Below are 26,183 nucleotides of genomic sequence, written 5' to 3'. Positions count from 1 at the left end.
GTGAACACAAAGGAACGCGTGGATAAATTGTAAGGTAGAAAATATCATTTTTAAATACCGAAGTGTAAATACAAATCGGAATATAATTAAGCTGATTCAGATTCGCACGTTACCCTAAGCCTGAAAACCCCGAAGCCATCGTCGCCTGTCTACAGTTCATGGTTTGCCTTCGACCCAGTCTTTTGTCTGTACGCTGTCGATGGCTTCGGTGCTTGAGAAAACTAAAAGACCGGATGTACAGTTTTCTTAGAAGCGGTGACCGCTTCAACATAACTGAATTAGAATTTTTGAAATCGTTCGTTTGTGTGGATATTTTTATCAAAATTTGTCGTATGGTATAGCGCAATTTCACTAACGACTTGGTCGATTTCCGCGAATAGCGAACAGCAGCTGCATATATATCTGGTGATAGCTTCTATCTAGCATTTCCGCTCGACAGGGCAAGCTTCCGCTACCTTTGCGTAAACAAACGGTCTCTGAACCTGAAACACACGCATTCCTACTCTAATGTCGTGTCCTGCCATCATCCTACAGCCATCACCTCGGACATTCCACCAAATGTAACCTATCCGCAGCAAATTGTCACACTTTTACTAGATGGCCCACACGTATTACCAACTGGATGTCAGCGAGCGATAAAACCAGCGGGAGCAGCAATGACATTATTTCGTGTGGCCGCAGGTTGAAATTGAAACTCAGCCAAAACTGCCCATACCGGCGTAATTTGGTAAATTCGAAATCTCGAGGCTCGACGAAACGGCATTTTTATTTGGCCGTGGCGCTTCCAGACTCGGTCGTTTCTACTTTCATTATTCAAATTGTTCGCAACTGTTCGAATCACTCTCTCTTTTTCTCTCTCTATTGCGTGTTTATGTGTGTATGCGTGCGTGTGGAACGGAATGGTTATCATTATACGCAGTGAGGGAATGTTCGGAAACGCGCGGCGTTATTAACATCAGCCGAGGAACGCGCGTGCAACAACGAGGAATTCATCGAAAATTAGTTGGACGTCAGTCAATTGAAACGCTCGTGCAACCTACCGGCTTTAATTAATTTAGCCCGCGAGCTCGGTCTATCTGTTTGCTTCTTTCTCATGCGTGAAAGTGTTGTTTCTCTCGATCCGAACTCCAGATGTACGTAGATACGTTCGTAGTTTAAGAATAGTCTTTGGAACGACAGAAGCAGAACGACATTTTAATTGATTTTATTTTATCATGCACGGTGACTCGCACAAATTGTACATTTATCATAGAAAACTTTGATGATGAGCATCGCGATTAAAGAAAGACGTACGCGTTGTTCATTTTTGGACTTGCAATAGCTGAAGCGTGCATAGGTCAACTGAACAACGAAATTTATCTATCTAGCAAGTTTTTGAGGCCAAGATGTTCCGTATGTGAAGTGAAACGCAATTGCGCGCAAGCTAGAAACGGATAGACGTGGTTATGCGACAGTAAATTTTAATTGTGCGCCTGCCTTCATCCACGCCGCGATATGGCGTGTTCAGTTGCCGGGCCATGATCCCTTGTCCCGATTCTGTAGTTGGCACTGCCGTCGTTGCTACAGCATGGTGTGTTGGCTTGTCTGCACATGTGTGCACGTATGCGTGCCGTTTAACTCGCCACCGGGACAGATTAGTTTGCAAACAATTATATTTCTGTCTCTGTCGTCGTCCATTCGCCACTGTGAATCGACCCAGGAGAAGCTAAAGGATTCGGCAATCCCAGCAAAAGGAAAACAACTCGTCCAGGCTTTTCGCAATTAAAAATCGCATTTATCGGGTTTATTAATCGGTGTACGTAGGTTCGACGATCGAAAGAAATTAGTATGTTTACCCATTTCTCTTTTTTATGTGTAAGGCTCGATGATTTTGTTTTTTATAAGCATCGTTTCCCGAAGAACACGTAGTTTGTAATTATTCCTATCACAAGCCGGCTCTCAGGGAAGTTGTAACAAAGCATTCAGAGTGAATTCAATCCGCGGAACATCCCAAATGAACACGCAGAACATCTCTTGCGAGTCAAACTTTTTCAACGAGCGAAACTTTTTTATTAGCGTCCTCCTAGAAACCGACAGCACGGTACGAGGAAAATAGACGTCATAACGGGGCAATAATCGACGAACTGCCTGACCAATGCTACCACCTGTCCAATGGAAAGCGTAAAAATCTCCATGAAGCGGATTGATTTATAACCACGCTTGTAAAATCGTTGAATATCGTTAACGGGAAACGACATTTTTGTCATTCGCTGAAATATTTCGTCATTCTCTGCCAAATGCTAAATAAGAATATTTTATATATATATATGTAAAAAGAAACGAAGCTTGTAATCATTTATCGATGTAGGTGAAAATTTACAAAATTCTTCATATTCGGACGATATTCGTTGCTTCGGGAGAACAAAAGAAACGCATTTATCGATCAAAAGAACGACGATTCAGCGCAGAGATGCGATTATTCGCGTTTTTTGAGGTTATGTTTCATTCTAGGGCGATGGTGGGAGTAAAAAAGCTGCGGCCAGCCCTCTGGCGGTATGTTTATGTACTTTATCAAAGTAATAACGGATCGTTAGGGGCGGTGGAATCGCGGCTGCACGCTGGCCTGGATCTGCACGCGATTTTTAAATGTGAAGATCTGCGATACGGGGCGGGAAAACAGATTTTAATGCCAGCTTACGACGAACCGCCTTTCCAAGTTTGTTATTGAAAGTAGTTTCGATTATATTTCTGCCGGTAATGGAAGGTTGTTTGAGTCTCTTATCGAGAGGAGGGAAATTCGAGCCATAATTTGCCTTGCGTGTAATTAAACTATCTTTTGGTCTTTTTAATATATACGTTGATGGGCTTTGAAATATTTAAAGGGATTTAAAGATGATAGAGATCGCAGCTCGTTTATAATTACTACTCGGATTACGTCATTCTTTTAATGAAATAGGTTTCTCGTCGAGTATCTGATACTTGTTGGTATTTATGTTATAGCTGAGAAATATTTTAATAATTACCGCGTCCAGTCAACTATCTCTAACAAAATATGAATTTGCATAAACATCGTTTAAAGTACGATACGCATCTCAAGCTTTGTCAATAGTATATGAATTCTAATTATATCACATTTTCATTAAACGCGTCCCTACCAAAGCAAAGCATCGTTTGAACCCAAAAATCCAATTCCATACCTAATTAGACGTGCATTTGCAGCCCCCCAAACATTCAGACCCGCCCCTTAGCGAGCGGCAACCAGGCTGGTAACGTCAGAGACGTCCGGCCATTCTTCAAAGAAGGAACACCATAAACGGCTGTCCCTCAGGAATTCATATATTCCTGTCCAGCTATAACTGTAACAGCCATTTGCTCAGCTGTCAGCTCGCCTGTACGTCGCGAAATCGTTTCGTTCAAACGTTCTTCCCTGGATTCAAATTGCACCGAGAGGCCATAAAGCGAATCTTCGGTCCCCGGGTGTAGCGTAGCTTTTCACTGTTTCCCTTCAGTGAAACTTAACGGTTCCCCGTCGATATCGATGTTCCGCTGTCCGTAAGTTTCTTCCGAATGTTGCGTGGAAACTCGGGCGTAGAGTCTGAAACCACGTTCGACCGATCGCGAAAACGCCGTCGACGTTTGCCCGGCTAACTCTCGCGAGACTGAACCTCGTATGTGGCTGTCACCACCGCGGAGGTGGCATCGATATATTATTTTTCGAGTCACCGATGAAACCGTTTTCTCAAGTTCTGGCCCACTGGGAGCCCGTTCTTCCTTCGATTGTTTCCTCTTTCATGCGCTCGATCGATGGAAGTAGTATTTTAACGCTTGCAGAATTATTGGACATCGGATATTTATGCAGAAATTTATACGCTTACTACAACTTTTGCTTTTGCAGAATTCTTTTATACGTTAAAAATATCATAAAATGTGGTCCAAATATCGTAATCGTAAAAGTTTCTGTGTGGATGAGAGACGGTTACAGGTTGATGCAACTTCTTAAAACGCCCCTTTATTTCCATGTCGATGAAAGTCGGAAGCAAAACAGGAAGCGAAGCGACAACCCTTGCGCTTAAACGCCTGCAGGAGCCTAATCCCACGATCAGCAAACACGTTAGCCGCAGACGTATTCCCTTTAACCTCAATTCTGACCGAAACACTCGTCCAACCCCCCGCAACGTGCCCCCCAAAATCACCCTATTCTAGTCAAACGGAAGAACAACAGCCGAACATTCTGATCGCATTATTTATTACTCGGTGGCGATCGTTGAACGCACGCTTTATCGGAAGTATGGGGAGTTTGGTTGCACGTGCACGCGAGCAGAGCTTGTGCAGCGCGCAGCCAGGCCTCTTTCTCACCCCCGTGGCTTTTAAAAGGCCTCTATCGAGCCAGGGGGATGGAGAAAGAGCGGAAGAGGCCATTTAAGCTGAACGTGGCTCGGTACCCGACTGAATAACACAAAGCCACCGTTCCCGGTCCCCCTTCGCTGTGGTTAGACGGCTAATGGCGTAAATAGTCACTCTAACTAGAGACCACCCCCGCTTCTCCCAGTCTTGTCCTTTTCTTCGTCGGGCAAACTCGATCGCCGCATGACCCCTGTTTTAAGATGTTTGCGGACGTGTTTTCGGCCTTTTTCTTTCCATATTGTCGATTCGATCTTCGTTAGATTCGCTTCGTACATTTTCTTTCGATTCGGTCTACCCTTTCATCCCTTTGCCACCTCCAAATTTCCCACTCGCACAGTCACCACGCTTTCCACTAACGAACCAAACATTTAATGGAATTCTCTTGGAACATTGGAACAAGTTTACGGTGGAACTTTTCAGGGCAGAGAAAATTATCAATTTCTTTGAAATTTACAGTTCGTAGAAATTTATAGAATGCTTACGACATGGTTGAATATTTCGATGAAACCTTGAGCAGCGATCGTAGCAGGTCCAAGGCAGAACACTGTTCTCAATCAGAATCTTCTACGTCATTTCCTGGGATCTCAGGTCTGCCAATTAATGCGCTCTGACCTTACTAACGAGTGCTGGGGTTATTGCGCGGCGCGTTTCGGATGATAATGAGCGCAGACGAAACACGTGCTGCGCGTCCATTAGCAGAAACGAGACCGTTAACGTATCTGCGCGGTGTTTGTGTCGAAATCGATAACAGACGATGGCGTGGGTAGCGCGAATCAGCCGATTGAAACCCGACGTTGGCCCCAATAACAAGCAACTGCCACAATATTATCGATGTGCCATGATGGATACACTTGCCGGTTCTCCATTCGGTCTTGTTCAACGAGCAGCTCGTTTCTTCGCTTTTTTCACATTGTTCTTTCCTCGTTCAGATGATTTTTCTTTCAAATCTTGGATCTGTAAGGTTCTTTCGTTTGAAAAATTTCTTTGCAACGAGATATCTTGAATTTATCTTGGAAAGCTTTGGTGGAATAGCTCGCCATGCTTGGTTCGAATATTTATAAGGATTTTTAGATTTTTCGGTTTCCACGATTGTACGATTTCTCTTTGAAATCTTCGGTTTCTGACGCGCGAAGAATTTCTTTGGAACGAGCTATTCGGATTCCATCTTGAAATAATTCTCGGGTATTGCTTGAAATATTCGTAAGAATTGTTAGATTTCTCGATATCTGAAATCTTATCGCTCCTTTTCTATATCTTCGATCGGTGGAAGGTTCCCTAATTAGAAAAATTTCTTTTGATCCGGACATTTTGATCTTATCTCGGATATTTTTAACAGAACGATTCCTGAAAATTTATACGAAGAGAAATTTCGACGGAGTAATACTACTAATGCAATATGAAAATAAAAAAGAGCAACAAAAATTCACCTCTATCCTGATGAGAAGTTTTAGGAAAAATCAAATTTACTCGGAACGAAACAGGAATCTTCAAGTTCCGTGTTTCTCTCGGTCAGAGAAATTCCTAGAAATTGTTGAGCCGGTTGTTGCAGCATTGTCCGATAATTCACAGAGGCTGCTCCGATCGTAACGAAGATAGGAGAGAGGCACGCGTGCCAAATCAGCTGATTGAAACGCCACTGCCATCATTATTCGTTATTACACCACGTGATGGTGATAGGGACGCCATTGTGATGTGCTTTATGGTGTTCGTACATCCTCTGGCTGGGATCGGCTTATATAAGAAGAAAGGGAGAGTTACGGGCGTAGAAAGGAGGGAAATGAGAAACAGAAGACAAAACGAGGAATTCTTCTTGGGAGCGAGTCGCTTTCAGTTCCGCGAGCAAGCGTGTGCGTGAGCTCTTTTGTGAAGATGACAAGCGAACGACCAACGGGGATTTATCTCTGTTTAAATAATTCAAAACCGTGCTGCTGCCTCGTTTCCGAGCGGTTGATCGCGAAATACGTTCCTTTTAAAGAAACCCGAGGATGAGAATTTAATTAAATAACTTTATCGTACAAATCGCAGCTAATTGAGCAGTTCAGAAGCCGCATCGACCGTTTTCATAGATCGCAAAGCGGAAAGAGATATTCTCGCAAACACCATTTTCTACGTATATCTTGCAATTTGTCAAACACTTTGACCAAAAGTCAAACCACGTGAAACGAAGTCAGCAAATCCTACCGGCCGAATGATTTCGATAAATTAAAAGCTTTGTGCTTCTCCCAACGGATAAAATATCACTGAACAGTGCACGAAGCAGGAATTTGAAAAAGGAACGCGTAGAACGTTCGTAAAAACAGACGGAACACGGGGGCGAACATGGGAGACTAAACATCGGTGGTAAAAACGCGGGGCAACAAAAATAGCACGGCGAAGAATAACGAAACTGAACAAAGAGGAAGGGAGAGGAAGAGAGAAATAACAGGTGGCGAGGAATAAAAAATTGGCGAGTATGAAATGTGGCCTGGATAAAAACGAGGCTTCGAGGGAGAGAAGAAGAAAAACAGACGGAGGAAGAAAATGACGATGGCATGAAGACGAAAAAGCGGGAAGAGATGGAAACGGGGTTGGAAAGGCAAGCACGAGCGAGGCAGACTAGTTCAAAAAAAAAAGGAGAAGAGCAACGCTGATAGAAGAGCTGGAAATTCGACAGAGAAGTCCAGGGCTTGTACGACCATTAGGCGTCATTCTCTTCCTCCTTGCCTGAGCTTGCTAATAGTAAAGCACTCTGAGCGTCGACGACCGCCGTTGCGAAGCTCAGGGCCAACGGATTTAATACAGCTGCTACGTTGACCCAGGTTAATTCTGCTTGACTGAAGGTTGAAAGGCATCGATGGAAAAACGACTGGAAGCGTGGAAAATTCGTTTCCACGTCAAGGATGACCACGTTGCGATTGGGTACTTTGGAATCGGTCCTGGTCAAGTCTGCTGTGGGATGATAAGGCTTGTTAAAGTTGTAAACGAATTGGCAATTTGGTGTTTGTGGAGTTTCGAATTAGACGTTTAGAGCGAAAGCATTGACGCTATCGAGGATTAAGATATTTTACTGATTAAACGAAAGAGAGAAAACAAATATTTTAACAAAGATGAAGCTACTCATATTCGAAGCCAGGGTAATCAGAACTCTTGAATATCCTAATAAACCATAAAACGTCTGATTTACCTAAACAGTCAGTGCTCCTGGCCCGTGTGATGCATCCCCCGAAGGCTGTAAAACGCAAAGTTTCGGAATTACGTGTACAACGTTATAGACACATGGCTTTTTTTTTTTTAAATAGTTTATTTAGCCAATATTTGATTTTTTGTACATTTTTGAGATTCACAATAAACAATGAATTTGAGTATAGTGTGTTTAGGCAAAAGTACCGATTCGCGTCGGTACGACGTAGCCATGGTCTAATATGTGTCGTGGATTTTCGGTTTTTGCGTTTATTTTTTTGTTTTTTTGGGTTTAAGTCGCATTGGTGCGTGATTTTTGTGTATTCTTGTGTGTGTTGTATTTTGTCCTGAAACTTGGCCGCAAAACAGGACTCCTCGGTGTATTACTTTTATGCGTTGTGGGATTTTGGGGGGGGGGGGGGGAGGAAAGGGGAGGGTATAGACACATGGCTCTTACGTTTGTTATGACCATACTCGTGGAACCCCAACGACGGATTCATCCGCAGAAATCAATCTTTAACCCTCCAGTGCTTACATCCGTTCGAACAATCCTATTTTCGCCATAGCGTTCACGGTCTTCCTTATCTTTCCAGTCTTTCAACGATCCCATACCACTCTCTGGTCCCTCACATGCCTCTTTTTCATCCCGCCTGGCCATCTTTTACTCGCGGCCAGGATGGGTCGGGCTTGCAGCTGGCCTGGCGCCTTGGAACGTCACAGAGAAAATTTTATAGAAGCGGCCGCACCCACTGCTCGTTAAAGCAATTAGTACCTGTAGCTGGTAGCTCGGCTCATCTCGCTCGTCCATTTCTGCCGTCGCGGCATTCCTTTCGCCTTTTCCACCCTTGTACGCTTTTTTCCGCCGCCAAGTAGGAAATTAAGCGAAATTTTTTCGCCAACACGGACAGGTAGAACGCGTGTGGTATTAATCCATCGAGGATAACCCTGTCACCCTGCTTTCTTGAGATTATGCCCGTGAATCGTCGAGATTTCTGCGCGTTAGCTAAATCACGTGTTTTTATATGATAAGCGCTTTGTTTCTCGCCTGGAATCAGTTGTTGTATTTTTTCACGTGCTTAAATCAGGCGACGTTTTGTCAAGCTGTTCGTTCAGGATTATAGTATGATATTTGTTCGTTTTTTAAACGGAGATTGCAGTATTCGAAGAAGGGAAAAAGAGAGTACGAAGAATCGGCGTGGAAACAAAGAAACAACAGCAAGCGCGTTCCATCGGACTTTCGATGGGCATTTCTGACTGTCGATTTCGAGTTGCTCGCTTCGCGAGAACAGTCCGCGTTCTGCCTGGAGATCGATAGCGATATCTTAAAAAAGTGGCTGTGTTTTTAATTTCGATGCACCGGGAAAGCTTCGAACCTTTTACCAAAGTACCTGGTTATCTGGAATTTCATTGTTATTGAAAAGAATGGCAATAAATGGATGATACGTCAAGAAAGTGTAGACAAATGCTTTTCCGAGAAAGCGATTCCGGGTAGATGCGATGTTCTACCAGTTCCCGCTCACCCATTTTTCAAATCCAATCGCGGCCAAACAGGCGAGCGAGCGAAAAAAAGGCGCGGAACTAAAGGCAGAGTAATCAATAGTCGCAATGGGGGATGAAAAATCACGCGAACTTGGGAACATGCATTCGAGGCGCATTCCGCGGACAACAACAGAGGGGAAAACGAGAAAGATAAGCGCGGAAGGAGAAAAGCTGGACGGAACAGAACGAAACGAAAGCGGGTCAGCTAGTCCGCGCTGAAAAATATGTAACTTCCGTCAAATGGATAACCGCGAATCCTAGTAATTTCTCCGCTTACGTGCCTCTGTTTAATGCCACAAATGCTTCGTAAACATACGCTCTATGTACGTTGAAAGTATCGCGCCATTACTCGAAATTAAACACGAAAATACACAGTGCACTTTTCTGGTTCGTCAATGGCTCAAGATCTGCACTTATTTATGTTAAGATTATTCAGTGGATGGAATTAAATAAATGCGTGAGCAAACTGCAAGGTATTGAAAGTGTATATTTTGTGACTAGTAAATTACAAAATATGTGGTACTATGTAAGCCGATCCAGATCCTCTCTCTAGCAACGTTACCCTGAGACTAAAGACAACTGCCTCAACCAACATCGGACGTGTACCGCTTATGGCCTTTCCTAAACGCATTCTTTTGTCTATGCGCCTTCGAAGACCTTAGGCGGTTGAGAAACCGAAGACCAGATGTTGAGTTTTCTCAGAAGTGACGATCACTTCAACAATTTATTTTCATCGTGTTATTTCGTAGGTTGGCAAAGAACGACAAAGAACGAGTTCACTTTATCGTTATCGCGTGGTCTCGAAGCCGTAAAACCGCAAAGCGGATCAGCTGACCCGCCAAAGTGGCGGGGTTCGTTCAACTGCGACACCGTGATCGGACCGTGGCCCGCTTAACCCCTTTAAAAACTAGGCGGAGCTTTGTGTCCCATCCTGTTCCCTCTTAACGCCTTTTGTTTCTACCATCCGCGAGCCGTTTCGAACCGACGTGTCTCCTTTGATGTTGACTCGCTGTCTTCGTCTTTTCGAGATGTTTCAACGTTCCATGGAATTCTAGTTGCTCTCTAAGCCAGGACCGTGACACCGTTGGCATCCGAAGGTCCTTGAAGCTTCGTGTAAGAAGAATACACTGAAAAATTGTAGAAATCTTATTATTCCGAAATGGCAGTCCTATTATCATTTACCGCCATCGTCTCACCTGGTCCGTCCAAGTGGAAAACGAACTCCTCCTTGATTTTCATTTAGGTCTGTCAGCTGTTTGGAGAAAAACGGGCGATTTGGTAATATTTAGGTTAGACTTTTGGTGTCGTTGGAGGAGAGAATAGCCTATCGTGGTAATTGATAGGTCAATCCGATAGTAGACGTTCGAAGATTCTGAGTGTAAGATAGTAGATGTTCCGTGCGAGAGATGCGAGTTAGAAATAGGTTGAGTGGGTTCTTCGTTTATTAAAGGAAGATAGGAAGTTTTGTAGCAGAGGCTTGTAACACTGGATTCAATTGTAACGGAGTCTTCGATTTCTTTTGTTTCAGAAATAAAGGATAGCATGGTGTGTTATGGCTCCTTGCGTATTGCAGCTGTCTGTCATAATTGCTGAAGTTGCACCGAGAGCAACGTTTCGAAACAGGTAAGTGAATTTTCTCTTTACACCTAGCTTCGAGGAAGATTCCAACACCGGTATAAATAAAGGTTCTTATATTTCATGAAAACTTATATATAAGCTCAAGCTACGTTTTATCCAAACTATAGTTGCTTCGCCATCACCAAACGTATCAAGTCTCCCTGAATTTGAATTCCAAAATTCCAAGAAGCTAATCGAACTCTATCCAAATAGCCTGGAAACTCGTGCAACATACTGACCCCCGCGGAGATGTTATAAAAACATGGGAAAGCAGGTCATGTGACACACAGCAGGGGTTGCTTCGTGGAAATTTGCGAGCGCGCGGTTATTACCAGCGCGAAAGAAGACGCTTTGTGTCGGCTGTCTCCCCTTGTCAGATTCGTCGCCCATGTCTGCGCTAGGCGCACAAAGGATCCTCCTTTGTGTCTGGTCATTTTTGCCGCGGACCTCGAGAGCGTGTCGGGTCGTTTTATCGGACGCCATCCGATCGCTGCGCGTTTCGACGAGTCGCAAAAAGACCGATTGATCGACTCGGCTACACTCTCGCGCCATTGTTACCCAATTGGAGGAGAATCGTTCGCTCTACCGAGCCAGGATCCACTTTCTTTTGCATTCGTTCAATAGACGACACCAGTTTTCTCCAATCTCCTTTTTCCCCCCAAGTCTTTCCAAGACGTCTATCTTGGTTCCGACTGTTCCTTTCTGGTCAAGCTGCTTCTTCATCCGTGCTGTCTCGCAGTTTTGTCCCGGTTCCGTTGTTTGGATCCTATCCCCTTCCGTCTTCCTCTTCAACTTTCTGCTCCTTTTTCTCGAGTGCTTTGTTTCTTGGACACCGGGGCCGAATACTCGCGACCGTCAAAATTAAATTTCGTTAAAATATCCAACAAAGCTTCCACGCTTTATCGACGTTATCGTCAGAGAAGTTGGATTTCAGTCATACCCAAAGGTTGGATAGCGTTCTGGTATCTTTACGCGAATTATCGCGTACTTGTATCGACGTTTCGTTCGAACTGCGTATCGCAAAGAGAACAGGTGTCCTAAGACGTTCGAGCGAAAGCGTAGCTGTATGTGTACCGTCTCGCCAAGCGAATTTTGGCTCGGCCATTACGTTGTACGAAATGTACACCTTAAAGCACGTCCATCATCCTGGAACGTTATATATTAGAACACTAACTTTGGCGCAATAACGCTTCGCGGGTTATCAGTTGCAGGCTGGTCGTTCGTTACCAAGACAGCCGCTTCTTCCACTGTCGGAAGGCTGGAAAATGAAGCGAGGTGGGCAGTATCGAATAGTGGAGCCGCGACTATAACCAGCCAGCCACTAACCCCTGTTCTAATTAAGCCAGGCTAACCCGCGAGTTAGGATTATTACTTGCCCTTGCTGTTGGATGGAGAGAAACCGTCCACTGTTAGTATCAAGTTGGTGCGCGTGTACGTGTGTGTAGAGTACAAGCGAAAGAAAGAAGTTGGAGGTGTCGTCTGGCGTTCTGCCAACCATCGGCTTCCTTTCTCGTTCCTGCGGGAGCTGCCGACAGGAATTCAACGCGTTTAGACGTTACCGAGAGGAAACTCTTTGAAAATTCTTGCAACTACCGATGTAAGCCTGCCACCTCTCGCTGCTATTCGTCTTGGTTTAATGTAACGTGGCTAATATGTACTGGGTGGTTAGGAAAAGCTTATGAAGTTTGTGGGTCGGTGGTAGTGGTTAGGTTCGGAAGTTTATCGCGAGGTTAGGTTTGGAAATTTATTGGGGGATAGTAGTTGGTAAGTAGCGCATAAAGGAGGTTTTAATAACGAATGTTAGTCGACAAATTGATATTTTTAGCGTTACGAAGAATTTTCGCTTCTTTCTTTCCTCTACAGAATCAGCTAAGAATTAAAGGCATCTCGTTTGCAACTCCTTTCACGTAATTCTGACTGTCTTAGTCTCTTTTAATCCTGCTTTACGAAAACATATATTTCAAGGATTCGGGGTTTGAAAATGGAAGCACCGAGTGGGACAGGTTTTCCAAATTGTAGCAGTTCATCTGGCAACAAGCGTAGTACGCAAAGGGAGCGTTTGCGTGCACCAACGTTTCAAACAAAGTTTTCGACAACTACCTACACTTGCTCGAAGGGTCCCTCGGTTGTGTATAAATGATACCTCTCGCGTATACAGTGGGTGGTACAACTTTTTCAGACTCCTCGCTATTACGCCACCCCCCGCGAGTAACGTTGTTTTATTTTCTGCTATCGCCTTTCCGTCGAATTTTCAATTCCTCTCGTTCAATATCTCCATCCGAACGAATTACTTCATTATTTTACAGACACGATCATTTTCTGCGTCAATAAAACGTTAAACTATCGTACTTGAAATACGCCGATCAAATTTCCCCAGTTTTATTCTCGATATAACGCGATCCAACGCCTGTTCCATCGGCGAAAGTGACCGTTGTTGAGGGAATAACGAAGTAGCGCGGCTAATTCGCATTCGTTTTAAGGCAAAGGGACGATAAGCTCGCGAGAAGGATCGGGAAAGCAGAACGAGCCACGATAATACGTCTTTCCTGTCACGTAGCGGCCGATGGCATTATGATAATGCCGCGAATAAGAAGGATTCAGGGGAGGAAATGTGAACGATGAGTGAAGTGGCGCGGTAGAGGCGATGCAGCCTGCCAGCAGGATCCGTCTAATCGAGATTCGATTTTTCATTTTGTTTTACGTGCCAGCCAGACAGAGTATGATAGCCTACCCTCTTTTCACCCATCAGCTAGAACACGTAGTCTAGCGATCGTGTGTGCATCGTGCTTGAACAATGGTAACATGTTCCCCAGCTTGTCCGAATTTTGAGGTTATTTTTCTACTTTTATTGACAATGTGCGGTTCACCGGTGTTTATTTGGTCAGGTCTCGAGCTGTTCAGGGAACAACGGTGATCCTTTTTGGGGGAATTAATGGTCAGACCAGGTTTGTTTCGACTTTCAGTTGGTCGCGAGAGTGCAGCGATGGAAATATCGGCGGATCGAATTATCCTTAATCGTAGCTGAGGGAAACTGTTGTTATACAAGCTGACTTGGTGATCGTAGCGCGAAAGGGAAGGATGTGATTCTGCGTGGAAAAATAAAGATAAAGACAAGGCATGAATAGCGCTTTTTGGTAGTATAGGAACATTTGGGGTTGCTGAAGGGTTCAATTGGGTTAAGATAGCCTGGTACGCGAAGTTTTGCATGCAAGTTAGGTAGTCTGAATCAAGATTTCTCACTATTTTGAACCTAGATTTTACTTGCCGAGGAAGCGAAGGTTATCTTCAGGTTCAGTAGATGATCAAAGGATGAATACTGATGTAGAAGATAAGCCGCTTTGAAAAGATGACTGCAAAGTAACGCGAAGATTCAGCGAAAGGATAAGCAGAGTGAAATGATTAAATATTTTGATAATTATAACGATAGCGGGAATTTCATAGTAGGAAGTCGGGAAAGGATTAGAGCGTAGATTTTGAGAAATAGTGTGGCAGTGGTTTCTCGCAAGACACTTTTATTCTCTATAGAAATAGGCATGATAAATTGATTCTGACGATCGGCTCTGCATATACGTAAGAAAATCGCGAAATTATTCACGATGTATGATATTCTGAAACGGTTCATATTTTATTCAGCGGCGATAAATCCGACCTATTCCTTTAAGTCTGTCCGCGAATTAAATTTTAAACCTGAATTTTCAAAGTTTTATCCATTAAAGCGAGCTCGTGCTATATTTGAATCGAAAGAAATAAAAGAAGAATCGGATTTACAGCTCCGATCGAATGATTAGATTAACGTCTGCAGATTTTACTGCCGAATAATAGATCAAAGATGTGGGGTAGCTGTTTCTCGTACAACAATCGCCTTCCGAGAAGATCGAAATTGAGAAAGATGCGGCAAAGTCGAGGAAGGAAACGCTACGCGTTCGACAGATCCTAAGGTCAAACTTTCAAGTAACGAAATCTTTGCAGAGATATGGTATTTTTGTCAATCGATGGTTGCAAACGAAGAAACGCTATTACACGATGTGCCAAGGTGTCAGCCTGATTTCCTTGCCTTGCCAGGATCGTTTAGGGTGGCCTTAATTGGACAGAAAGCTAATTAGACGACGGTGGTTCCGCGTCCGGCGAGGCAATCCAGACTGAAAGCGAACCGTGAGATTTACGGCGAAGAAAAGGCCACGTAAGAGGGCGAATCTCTCGGGGGAGGCCGTGAAGATGTATGACTCCTTCCGACGGTGCACGATACAAACACGGATAACCTGGATACTGTGCGCAGAGATAAGAAGCTGGCTACCGGAAGGAATGCGAGTTTGATTGGTTATAGCGTCATAGGATCAGCTACTCTTATAGAATTGCGAAGATAAGATAAAATGGAACTTTTATTATTGATTGAAATTGCATTTGAACGTTTATCGTAGGAAAGTTTTACGTGGCTTCTGAACAAGCCGAGCTACACATTTTCATCGGTAGATCGTTATGCATTTATGAAGGAATTTGAAGATGAAGATATTTTTGTATCCGCTGAGTGCACATTTATAATGCAATTTATAAACTATATATTCGTAAAAACATGGATTTGCATAAATATCCGCAGTCTCGTCGCTTTGTTTCGTTTGGTATGATGATTCGTCCAGACACCGCAGACTGTCTATCGTTGCACCAGGCCATCCTCGTACGTCTTACGTCTTCCAATATATGACTATAACGACTATAACGATACACCCGTTAGACTACGCGCGACACGGCAGAGATTGATCGTGGAAAAGCTTGGGTGTAGCGGTTTATGACAAATGTTCGATGGATTTTCAGCAACGACTGTGTGGATTATATAAAACACGGAGTTCGCGAGACCCGAATCGATAGCAGGGAATCGTAGGAACGTTAATTCGAATTGTCAAATATTGAAGCTGCCGGCCAGTTGAATATCTAGTGGAAATCTGTCGCTGGACATGGTGTAATCCTATTAACGGGGCTTACTCTTTTTCACGGTGTGCACCGGCTGGCGTTGGGTTCTCGCGCCCATTTGACCGCCACTGGGCGCCGTCCAACGATCCAGTAATTTTCTACAGTCATTAAAAGTTGCAGCGAGAGATTTGAATAATAGCTAGGAAGCGATACCGACCGCGGTAGTATCAGATTTTCGACTTTGAATTGCTTCGATAGCACCAGGCTTGTGTTTCAACGATGGCCTTAAGTAACGACCAAACCGACATTTTTAGCTGTTCCGTTTATTCTTTGAGTAGACCGTAGTAAGCGCAGAGACGATAGGAATTTTAGATATTCTCGATATTTGATTCGGTACGCGATATAATAAAGATCGTGGAAAACTGTCGAAGAGCCCGAGAGGTACCGAAAGGTCAGTTATCTCCCGGAGACTTCGACTTATCAGTGAAATCGAACAAGGGAAGACACGGTAAGACGAATCTTATTTCTTACGACTCAAATTTGCATTTTCTCGGAAACACTCGGTGCAACCACATCGAACGACGATACTATTTTTCTCGAACGGCCCTCGATTTTTCTCTGTCCGCGGAACTAAAACGTACAGTGAGCTCGAGTTCTCTGTGAAATGCAGGAATTCGTCGTATATGGCGTGTCGTTAATCACGACTTTTCCTCCTACTAAAACGAGGATTATTTTTAAGCCCATTGTCCAACCTTTCGATCACACTGAAAGAATCTTGGAACAATTTCAAATGTAATTTCTTTTTTTTCTTCTTCTTTTTTATTACACTTTTATTACGATTTAGTATCAAACGTCTTGGGAAAATTATATCGGCTAAAATGTGTTTTACAAATTTACGGTATTACGGCATTTTCTGGCCTCTCGATTCTCGATAATTTGTCTAGCGGAATGAAGCAACTCGCTATCGTAACACAGTTTTCTAGCTATTCAACGAACAACTTCGGTTATAGCCAGCTAGTACTTGGAAACGCTATAAATTAGCCAATATAGCAAGCGGGAGTAGCAACTTAAAACGTCTTACAAACTTCTGAAGCGTTCCACGCGTTCACCTTCTTCCTCGGCTTGAGCTTGTTTCGGTTTTCTACTCCTTAGGAACATTAAATATTTTCTTCTTTATTTCTTTTCTTTTTTTTTTCTTCTCTCCCCTTAGCCACGATGGTTTTCGAGGTGGTTCCATGGTTGTGAAGCCGCGCGTACAAGGACTCGTCTTTATCGAATAAAAAGAAGCGAGTCAGGTGGAATTTCCAAGCGGGCACGTCGTCATTTTTGCCAAGTGTTTTTCTCGCGAGGTGGCCTCCTGCTTCCGTGAAATATTAATCTTCGGAGCGGAAGACTGGCGGAGCAGCACTAACAGGAACTCATGCAATATTTAATTATGTCAGAGGGATCCGGCGACGAGGGAAAACTAAAGTCGACAGCTGAGATTTCGCGAAAATATCCCAGCTCCTGCAGACCTTCTGAAAACCTTAAAGATTCCGAATTCTTTGTCCCTCGCCACTATGGAACTGTCGAACGTTCGACGTTTTCAAAGTTCGCGTGAAATTAAAGTAGAGCGCACCTTTGTTCCGTTTGAAACAGCATCTTCCGACCTTCTAACGCCCAGTCAAATTTGCTTCGATTCCCAGTTCTTTGTCCTTCGACGCTGTCAAAGCGTTAAACATGGAGTATTCTCAACGTTGTTGTAAAATATACGTTTTGGTAAAAATTCTTGCTGGGTCAGAACGAAGTGTACTCTCTCTGTGAAACACGTGCAAATTCGTCGACACAATGAACTATCACGAAGAAATTAGCCATGGAGCGAACGTTTGACTGTTGCCGGTTGCGTGTTCATCCCGAATGGATGCTCGTTCGTACCTTCTCTCATGGTAATCGCAGATAGGTACAGGTTAAGTAGCACGCCCATAGAGCAGCGTACTCGAAACCGGGGACCTCCATTAGCCACGATAGAGAGGCTGTGTTAAGAGTGTTAATGCGACTCTCGGGGTTCGTCGCTTCGCTGCCTCCAGTTAGGGTCGATTTCGGACGCAAACTGTTCCTTCGATTAACCGGCGCGAATTTTCCACCTCCTTAATGCACCTGTCTCTTCTTCCACGGTTTTCTCGTCACGCGTTGCACCAGTTTCTTCGTTTATACAAAATTGAATCTTCCGAATTTAACGCCAGTAGCGAGTTGCACGTTTCCACCGCGCATTTTTCCAGGTTCACTGCTTAAAAAACAGAGAAGTGTAAAAATTATTTAAGCGGTTAATCATACTTTACGGTAATGATTTTGCATAACTGAAAGTATAAAGAAATATAGGTGAAATTAGAAACATTAGAGATGACTGGAAATAAGTAACACGCGAAATGAAAAATTCATGATGCATTTTAATATTTGTTTACGATATGGTATCGTTACGGTAGTGTAACTTTTTAAATAATTTCAACACCACTAGATCGCTGTATTTTATTATACACTGTACTCTATAAAAGCAGAAAAAGTGGCGCGACTAATTGGCAACGATTCCAGTTAAACGATAACTGATAATAACAAAAAGAAAGAAAAAAAAAAAAAGAAAACGAGTTGGTAAAATCAAAAAGGGAGATCTCCCCGTTCGGTCACGCAGCGATGTTCTTCGCAGAGGGGAGACCTCCCTATTTGGTTGACTAAGTGTTAAGAGTAATATCGTTTCTATCGTGGCTCGTCGAGAAGAGAACAAAAGAGTAAATTATTTCGTCATAGACGAATAGATTTGAATTTATCACCGGTTAGAGAGCAATTGAATTTAGCGTACCTGTGAAAGATCGAACAAAGCTACAAATGGTTGCGGGAGACGAAGAAAAATCCCACTAGAACGGATCAAATCGAATCGCCTTGAAAGTCGACGTTAAGAGAAAGCACGCTGCGACGACATTAAACTCGCCGGTTGGAAAGATTAAACACTCCATGTCAAACACACAATTCCATCGATCGAGTCGGATGGAAATTCCAGCGATGTCCGCGGTTTAAGGAGAAATGGATCTCTTTCGTCATAGATCGATCGTCGACTCGACTGCTCCTGCGACTCGTGATAGCTTGAATAAATGGCTCTTCCTTTATCCTTAATTCCACGTTACTTCTTCCGAATAGATCGTAGTTAGAAATATAGAGAAGTTGCAGTAATTCAAACAGATATTTCCATCGGAGTTCTTTCAATTCGAGGCAGTTTTCCATTTAATTAAACGGCAAACATAAATACAACGCACACGAGATATTTTAATCGAACATTGCAATTAGTAGGAAGCTTTAATGGAATATCACACTTTACGTAGAATATATCAAAATATACGTAGAGAAATATTTTGTTTCAACGAACCGTACGCGTAAATGATTCTTTTTTTAAATATATGAAAACTAGTAAGATACGCGAAAGAACGTACAATTCCAAGGGAAAATCCTCATCCACGTATTTGACAAAAAGTCATTTAAATGGACAAACACACACCGTCGTGTAATATTTCACAAAATTTCCATGAAAAAGGACGCATTGCTTGGACCGTTCTAGTAATTCTAACGGTGCATAAAAGCTTGTCGCAATAGCAGACCACAGAAATTCGCAAATCATCCGAAAAAGGTTAAGTAAAGTTTGAACAAGCCGTGATTATGCAACAGGAAGCGGTAGAATCTGGAACACGTCGCAGGAAACAAACCTGTCCTGTGTCCGCAAACGTAGTCGTTTGGGCGATCAAAAGAACCGAGCCGACTGGGTGTCGGTGGTTAATCGATATTCCACGAACGAGCGTGCCGCATGCACGGCCGATTATTTGGATTAGCCGAGCGTGTTCTACGAGTGGTTTCATCTTGAACTTCGTTTCGGCCAGGTTGAAAAAGTTGGCGAGCCGCGAACGTTCAGCGGCCGCGAGCATAGTCCGACGGTATCAAAGGAGAAAGTTACTCTATACTTAGGAAATATCGCTTTTAACGATGCGCCAACCCCCGCAAAATGTCGGGGCGGAGTTGGCAACTTGTACCACGGAATTCAGTTCACACCGGTAAATTATTCAGCCTTTTCACAGGACCAGACGTCGTCCCGTGCCTCCTTGGTCTGTTGGCCAACATTGTCTCGGCTTTTTCCTAGAATCTTGGAAAATAGGCTTTCACAGAAGGTTACGTACGAGTGTCTTTGCGTCGGTTTCGACGACTCGCTTTGAAGTTTCTTCGTTCGATGGAAATAAAGGTTTTCCACGAGAGGTCGATTCGTTCGGTTTTTACTAGCACGTGTTACGCTATAAGACGTCGATCGGCTATTATGAAACACCGACAAGTACGAACGATCGATCCTAGTTCGCTCTTTTGCTCTTAAATAGACACACGACGATTACTTTAATAATAATTTCAGACCAGTGTCTCCGAAGACTACGAGAAAGTCAATTTAGAAGAAGTAGAAGCTGAATTCAGATGGAGAATTTAGTTTCTCTGTTAAAATGAAACCCTTTCTTGCGGTAGAAATTAGATTATTGTAATGTAATTAGAATGCCAGGACACCCCTGAGGATTGTATGGGCAAATTAGAATTCTAGGATACCCTTGGGCGTTGTGTGCCGATCTTGAACATTTGGCGGAAGGATACCAAGCGAAAGCTAAGCTTAGCCCTTTAAATCTTTGTATTTGTAATTCACCTGCAAGACCTCCGGTGACCTAGATTTACACATGCGCAGCTTCGTTTATTCAAGCAAGTGGAGTGCTTCCGTTTCCGATAATATCAAGTTATTGTTTCATGAACTTTCACTTGCAACCGCCTGGGTACGCGTTGCTTCAGGAATTCTTCTGTTCTCTTATAAACTTGTAGATGCTAGACGGTAATCTTCAATCCGTTAACTTTTGCGAATTATATTAATCAACGACTTGTGATTTGTCCCCGTTGTCGTACGTTATATCCAATACGTAATTTTCACTGGAAATTTATTTCCACATCGCGAAAGCTTTATCGAGAAATAGAATAGAAAGGTGTCTGTAAATATTTCTCGCAACCATTGTATATCCATAAATTCTGTCCATAAGCGTTCGAATATTTTGACGAGCCTGTGCATATCAGCATATAACTATCGTAGAAAAATTTCTAGTCAAATAGGAAGCCTTTTCTTTTGGATTGGAAAGTGCCTTAGGCCACGTTTCTATCAGGTTGTACGTTACGCTAGGATTTAATCCGGTAAATTAAGAAGGACAGCAGAGATTGGAATACGTTTTCCACGGGAACAACGTAACGGTGCTATTCTCCGTTACTTTATAACGTCGCTTTAGCCTTCTTCCCTCCTTTTTTCTGTCTTTTCTCCTCTCTTCTATTTCTGGCTTTCGGTCAGCGTCAGATCCCGCGGGATCCTCGGCTACTCGTAGTCCCTCGTCGCTTTTGCCCGTCTTCTTTGCCCGCCACTATCTTCATTTCCATCACGGTATTTCCCCGCTGCTATCTGCCGGCTCTATCGGGGTGTCTACTGGCCGCGGCTTTCATCCTCCGTTTTCTTTCCAGTCGCGGCTGGCCCTTGCTTCGATCAAACGACATGCCCTGGATTCCTTTTCCCCCGGACGAGATTTGCATTCGACGCTAACGATGTTGCCTTTCTTGTCAACCTGCCTCGGGTAACTTTCCCTCTGGAATCGGTTTTCAGTACTGCTTTCTCGGACTCTCTCCATTTATTCGTAGTCCTTCTTTCCGTCCAATATAATCTTCCAATTGTTTCGTTTCATCTACCGACTTTCGACTCGTTCGCTCCTGAGATTCGACCACCAAAACTATCGCTTGTCACGTTTAAATTATAGTCCTCTTCTCCATTGGCCTAGTCCTAGAAGTGGTTTCTTCGTATTGTCACTGATCTTGGATTAATCAGCTTCCGGTAATAGATGCAGCTACCAAAATCAAAAATTTATTCAGCACATCTGCGATCCTCCGTTCCACCAAGATCAAAGTGCCAGTCTCCTGTGCTATATCGCGTAACGCTTTTCCCTCAACCCTCCACTCTTCAACAGCTTCCAACAGAAGCAAGAATCAAGAATCAAGCTGCTACGGTTGTTTCCAATCTTCCTGCTTTCTCGCTATCCTTCTATTTTTAACATCTCCTCGATACAACCCAACTCCCAACTCTATCCGTAGCTTCACCTTGGCTCACGTTGAACTGTTTTCAACGGCGAGCGCATCACGAAATTCCCCAGAACGCCGGAGCATCCACGGAGTGACGGTTCGTCGAAGAAATCCGACTCATTCCCATTCCGCTTCTGCCCGGCAACTCCCGTGTCGCTTTAGCCGGTGGCTCGTCTTTTCTCTTCCATTTCTGGCTCTCGGTCAGCGTCAGATCCCGCGGGAGACCAGGTACTCGTGGTCCGTCGAAGGATGCTTTTCCACCCGGACCAAGGGAGAGAACCACTCCTGCTTCTTTTTCCTCGATGTCTCCGTCCCATCCCCGCCTACCCGCCATACTTCACGGGATAACGTGGCACGACGATGGTATTCCCGGCTCTCCTGGACCCCTTCGTCGAAATCCTTAAGGACGTCGTTGACCTCCTTTCCCCGACGCTTCTGCAACTCTCCCGTTTTCAGGCTACAACCCTCTACAACCTGTCTCCTTCTCTCTTCGTCTAGTGGTTTCTTTTCCTCTTCAATTTCTTCGTTCACCCGTCTCTTTCCCTTCTCAATTTCTTCATCCGGTTGTCTCCTTCTTTCTCTGCTCGCTGATTTTGGTAAAATATTCGTTGGCCCGATGGGATAACGACACGATTGGAAATTCGCGAACGTCCACGACGCCAGCGATAATGCTACGTTCGTAGATGTGCACGCCGTGTGCCTAATTTTAGAAAATTCCAATTGCGAAATTGTGCCAACTTTTCCGCTTAAAATCGTCTTTCACGGAGCTACGACGTTTTAGCCCGAAGGCTGGGGCTCTCCTTTTAACCGGACTCTGCAGATTCAATCTTGCTTCGAGCGGATCCTGTCGTTCCTGGCTGGCAGATGAGAGAGCAAGAGGGTAAGAGAGATATAGGGTAGACTCGATCTCGAGACTTGGTTTTCGAGCGGGACGGGTCGACTCGTGTCCTGCCCCATCAACATAGCAGCGAGATGTTATCTCGTGACTCTTGGAGGTAGGTTCTTGGAGCAAAAAGGAATCGAAGCCGGGGCTGTCGACTCCCTTAACTCTTTCCTCGGCTTTGTTCACCCTCCAGCTTTTAGGGGATGATCGTTATGGCGTCTGGCGTTCCGGTGACTCGCTTTCCCAAGGTTTTCTAGCACCTTTCGCTTTAGGCGATGCCGTGATTGCTGAAAAACGAAGCAACGGGATTTTGCAACGTTTTAATACTTTTGCCGCTGATTAAGTAACTTTGTAGTCTTTGTCCCTTTTATTTAAAAATCCCGATTCCTGCACCCTTGTGTTATCTAACGATTTCTCGTTGAAAAATTGTCTCGTTAGTTGAACGTTGCGTACCTTCGAAAGTTGATCTCACTTTCACGAACACCCTATAAGCATTCCACGTTGTACGTATCCACCATTATACCACGAAATACAATGGATTTACTGCGTCAGTTAATTAGTTGTCCGTCATCGGTTAATTAATCGTCGGCCCATTGGCTTCAATTAGTAATTAATCAGACGTCTGCAGAAAAATTACTTCAGATATCTAGAAAGCTCCGAAGATGTTTCTTATTTAGTTACAAAGTCTCAAACGCTATTAGCTTGAAATATACCGTTGTTTATAGGCGAAAGATTCAAACGACATTTTTTCACGCGCCAACTTTCTCCATCATTTTCATACGTAAAATCGACTCTGTAAATATGTCTCGCGTATTTCGCGATCGTTTCATATTTAATTTTACGACTACGCCATATGTTTTCCCAGGAATAAGCTTGTTAACGCGAAAACATTAGCCGTGTGATATTTTACAATTTGAACGAGACGTTGGAATAATAGGTTGATATTGATCACAGGTTGCATTACAATATCAATCGGAGTTCTGAGCAGGTACTCTCAGGTTGATTGTACGTAGTATTGCGATATCAATCAAAGATCTACATGCTGTTGCTATATTGATTGCACATTGTATCGCGGTATCCAACCGAGTTTCAAACAATATATTCATATTGATTATATACGTGTGTATTATTGTACAATAGCAATCTCACGGTCCTAAATAGCATTTTCGCGTTTATTGTATAAACTATATTGTCGAACAATTCGTCAAAATCGAGTGCAAATCATATAGTATAATTAGGTATCAATTAATATTCCAAACAATGTTGATGCAATATTGGTTCTGCTTCGCATTGCAATAGCCAAGACGACTGTTAATGTTTAGTTAATATTTGCGACGAATCGATTTGTACGACACAAATATTAAATTGTGCGGAAAATCCGTGGTATTTCTTACAGATAATACAGAAGTTTTGCTCTGAACTATCGAGAAATTGTCGATGTAAGAGGTATAGTATTTTAACGAGACAGTTTCAGGCTGAAGATATTTTAAGATAAGAAAGTTTAAGATATTTCATTCTCGTTTATTTTGATTTTTGGATCCCACCGTATACGGTTTTCTTTCTAATAGATCGTTATACTATTTGAGCGTGTATCGTAACTATTTACAATTGAACTGAACGTAACTTGCTGCGGATGCTAAAGGAAACTCAAACAGAACTTCAGAGGCTGCAACTTTTGACAAACATTACTGTGTATTTGCCTCAAAATTGATTGGTATAGATAAACACCGAAGACGTATAAAGACACGAGTATCGAACGTTGTATCTCTTTTGAAGTTGCAGCAACACGCGTTAACTAATTGGCAACTCGATAATTAAAACGTTATTCCATATTTCCATTTCGAAGAACAAGAGATTCGTCAGAAAGAATCGTCAGATTGCAAAAGTCTTGGCAGGCAAATTTCGTTATTGCGCGGAACAGCCACCCCATAGAGAATTCCTTTGCCGTTGGTAATTTATTAATTTAAATTGTTATTGAATTTCAAACAGAATTTAGCAGTTTGGTGGGAAAGAGTGTCTATTGGCGCCAAGAGACACAGCGCACAGTTATCTTATCGAATCGTAGGATCGTAGTGTTCATTTATCTCGCACAGCCACTCCGTCATCGAGGACGTTATCGTGGAATGGGTAATTTAACTAAACAAGCCGATTCCGCCGTAAACACGGTAAACAGGATTCCGATTGGATTGCAATAAATTCGCCTAATGAATAAGTTCCATAAGTCATCGAGGAGCGCGCGCTGAAATCGTTCGTTACATGGTTTCCGTTTGGACACGTCGGTTTAGTCCGGTTGAGTCGGATAAACACCGATGATCCTACCCGCAGGGTGGAAATAGCTCGACGACGATTTTGTCATTGGAATATATTTATGCGAAACGCTGTTTGCCGCGGTCGTTCGCTCCTCGTTAGTATCCAGAACAACAGTATAAATTACATGCTGTCGTTGTTAACACTAAGCCTCCATGCTATTACGATCCAAAATTATATTCGTTCTTGGAATATCGGCTGAATCGGTAAACAGTTCCGGTTCGTGCGTGTCGAAATTAAAGTATAGACAAATTTCTACCAAATAGTTTATCCATACATTGCATTATACACGTACGTGAATGGACCTTAATTACAAGGTAAATTTAAGGCATAGTTAATACTGGCTTTAACCCGAAGTCGAATTTCGTGAATCTTAAAATCCCAAAATACTTTGTCAGATTCTTTAGATCCTTTACAATTCGACTTTGACCGTGTCGCGTAATTTCTGAATAATTACACAACTGTTGATTTTTTACTATAGTCTTTATTCTTTAGACTTAGAGTTTTATTACAAAGGTCAATATTGTAACTGAATTGGAATTGAGAATGGAACTGTTTGAACGGTCTCGTACCATCAAAGAAGAAAGCTCGGTGTGGGTGTTCCCTTTGGAACTCAGAACGCGGATTCGTTGTCCACACTTTTTGGTGGAAAAGTGAGGGTAACGATCCGCGATGCCCATTGGTAAATGAATTAGGTAGTAAAGACAAGGAGAGCTAGATATGGCTCGTGGGCATCCTTGTTTATGGGAAAAGTCTTATCTTGCCAGACACCCGCTTTCTTCGTATTAGGTAAGAGTCGAGTGCAACAAACATAAACCGAAAATGTTTAAGTGAAGAAAACTGAAACTGAACAGATTCGGTTTATGTCGTCTTCTTAGGCCTGCTGCGAGTTATTAGAACAATAGATAGGTCTTGGCGTCCGGACTACGGGGAATCTCGCAAGGGCCGTCACATCTGGCGTACCACATGGCAAAAAGAAAAGTTGATTCGTGACAACCGATACGTGCTATCAGGTGCAATCTCGATGTTTCCACGATTCGAGGTCATTTGCATCGTACAGGGGATTAGCGAAATAATTATTGGCACAAGGACGCGAAGTTGGTCGGACGTGTATTATGTTCGCTTTGACTTGGCGGCGTGTGTCAATTAGAATTCTCCAGACGAGATCCGCGAAAACGCCCTAAAAAGTGGATCTACTTTTCATATCCTTAGTTGGAGCGGTCGGCGCTAATTAAAA

At 43.3% G+C, this 26,183-nt stretch overlaps 1 long non-coding RNA gene across 1 annotated transcript in view; it reads left to right on the top strand.

The window, feature by feature from the left end:
* The window catches only part of LOC132914449 (uncharacterized), a 98,275-nt gene that overhangs the window by 50,028 nt on the left and 22,064 nt on the right, over positions 1-26,183 (top strand). The window contains exon 2 of the long non-coding RNA XR_009659593.1: positions 10,610-10,704. This is a non-coding gene — a long non-coding RNA (uncharacterized LOC132914449). The remainder of the gene's footprint in view (positions 1-10,609; positions 10,705-26,183) is intronic.

Source organism: Bombus pascuorum, chromosome 15, assembly GCF_905332965.1.
Source record: "Bombus pascuorum chromosome 15, iyBomPasc1.1, whole genome shotgun sequence".
NCBI classification, from domain to species: Eukaryota; Metazoa; Arthropoda; class Insecta; order Hymenoptera; family Apidae; genus Bombus; species Bombus pascuorum.
The sequence above is the reverse complement of the archived record's forward strand: the minus strand, read 5'-3'. Positions and strand labels throughout refer to the sequence as shown.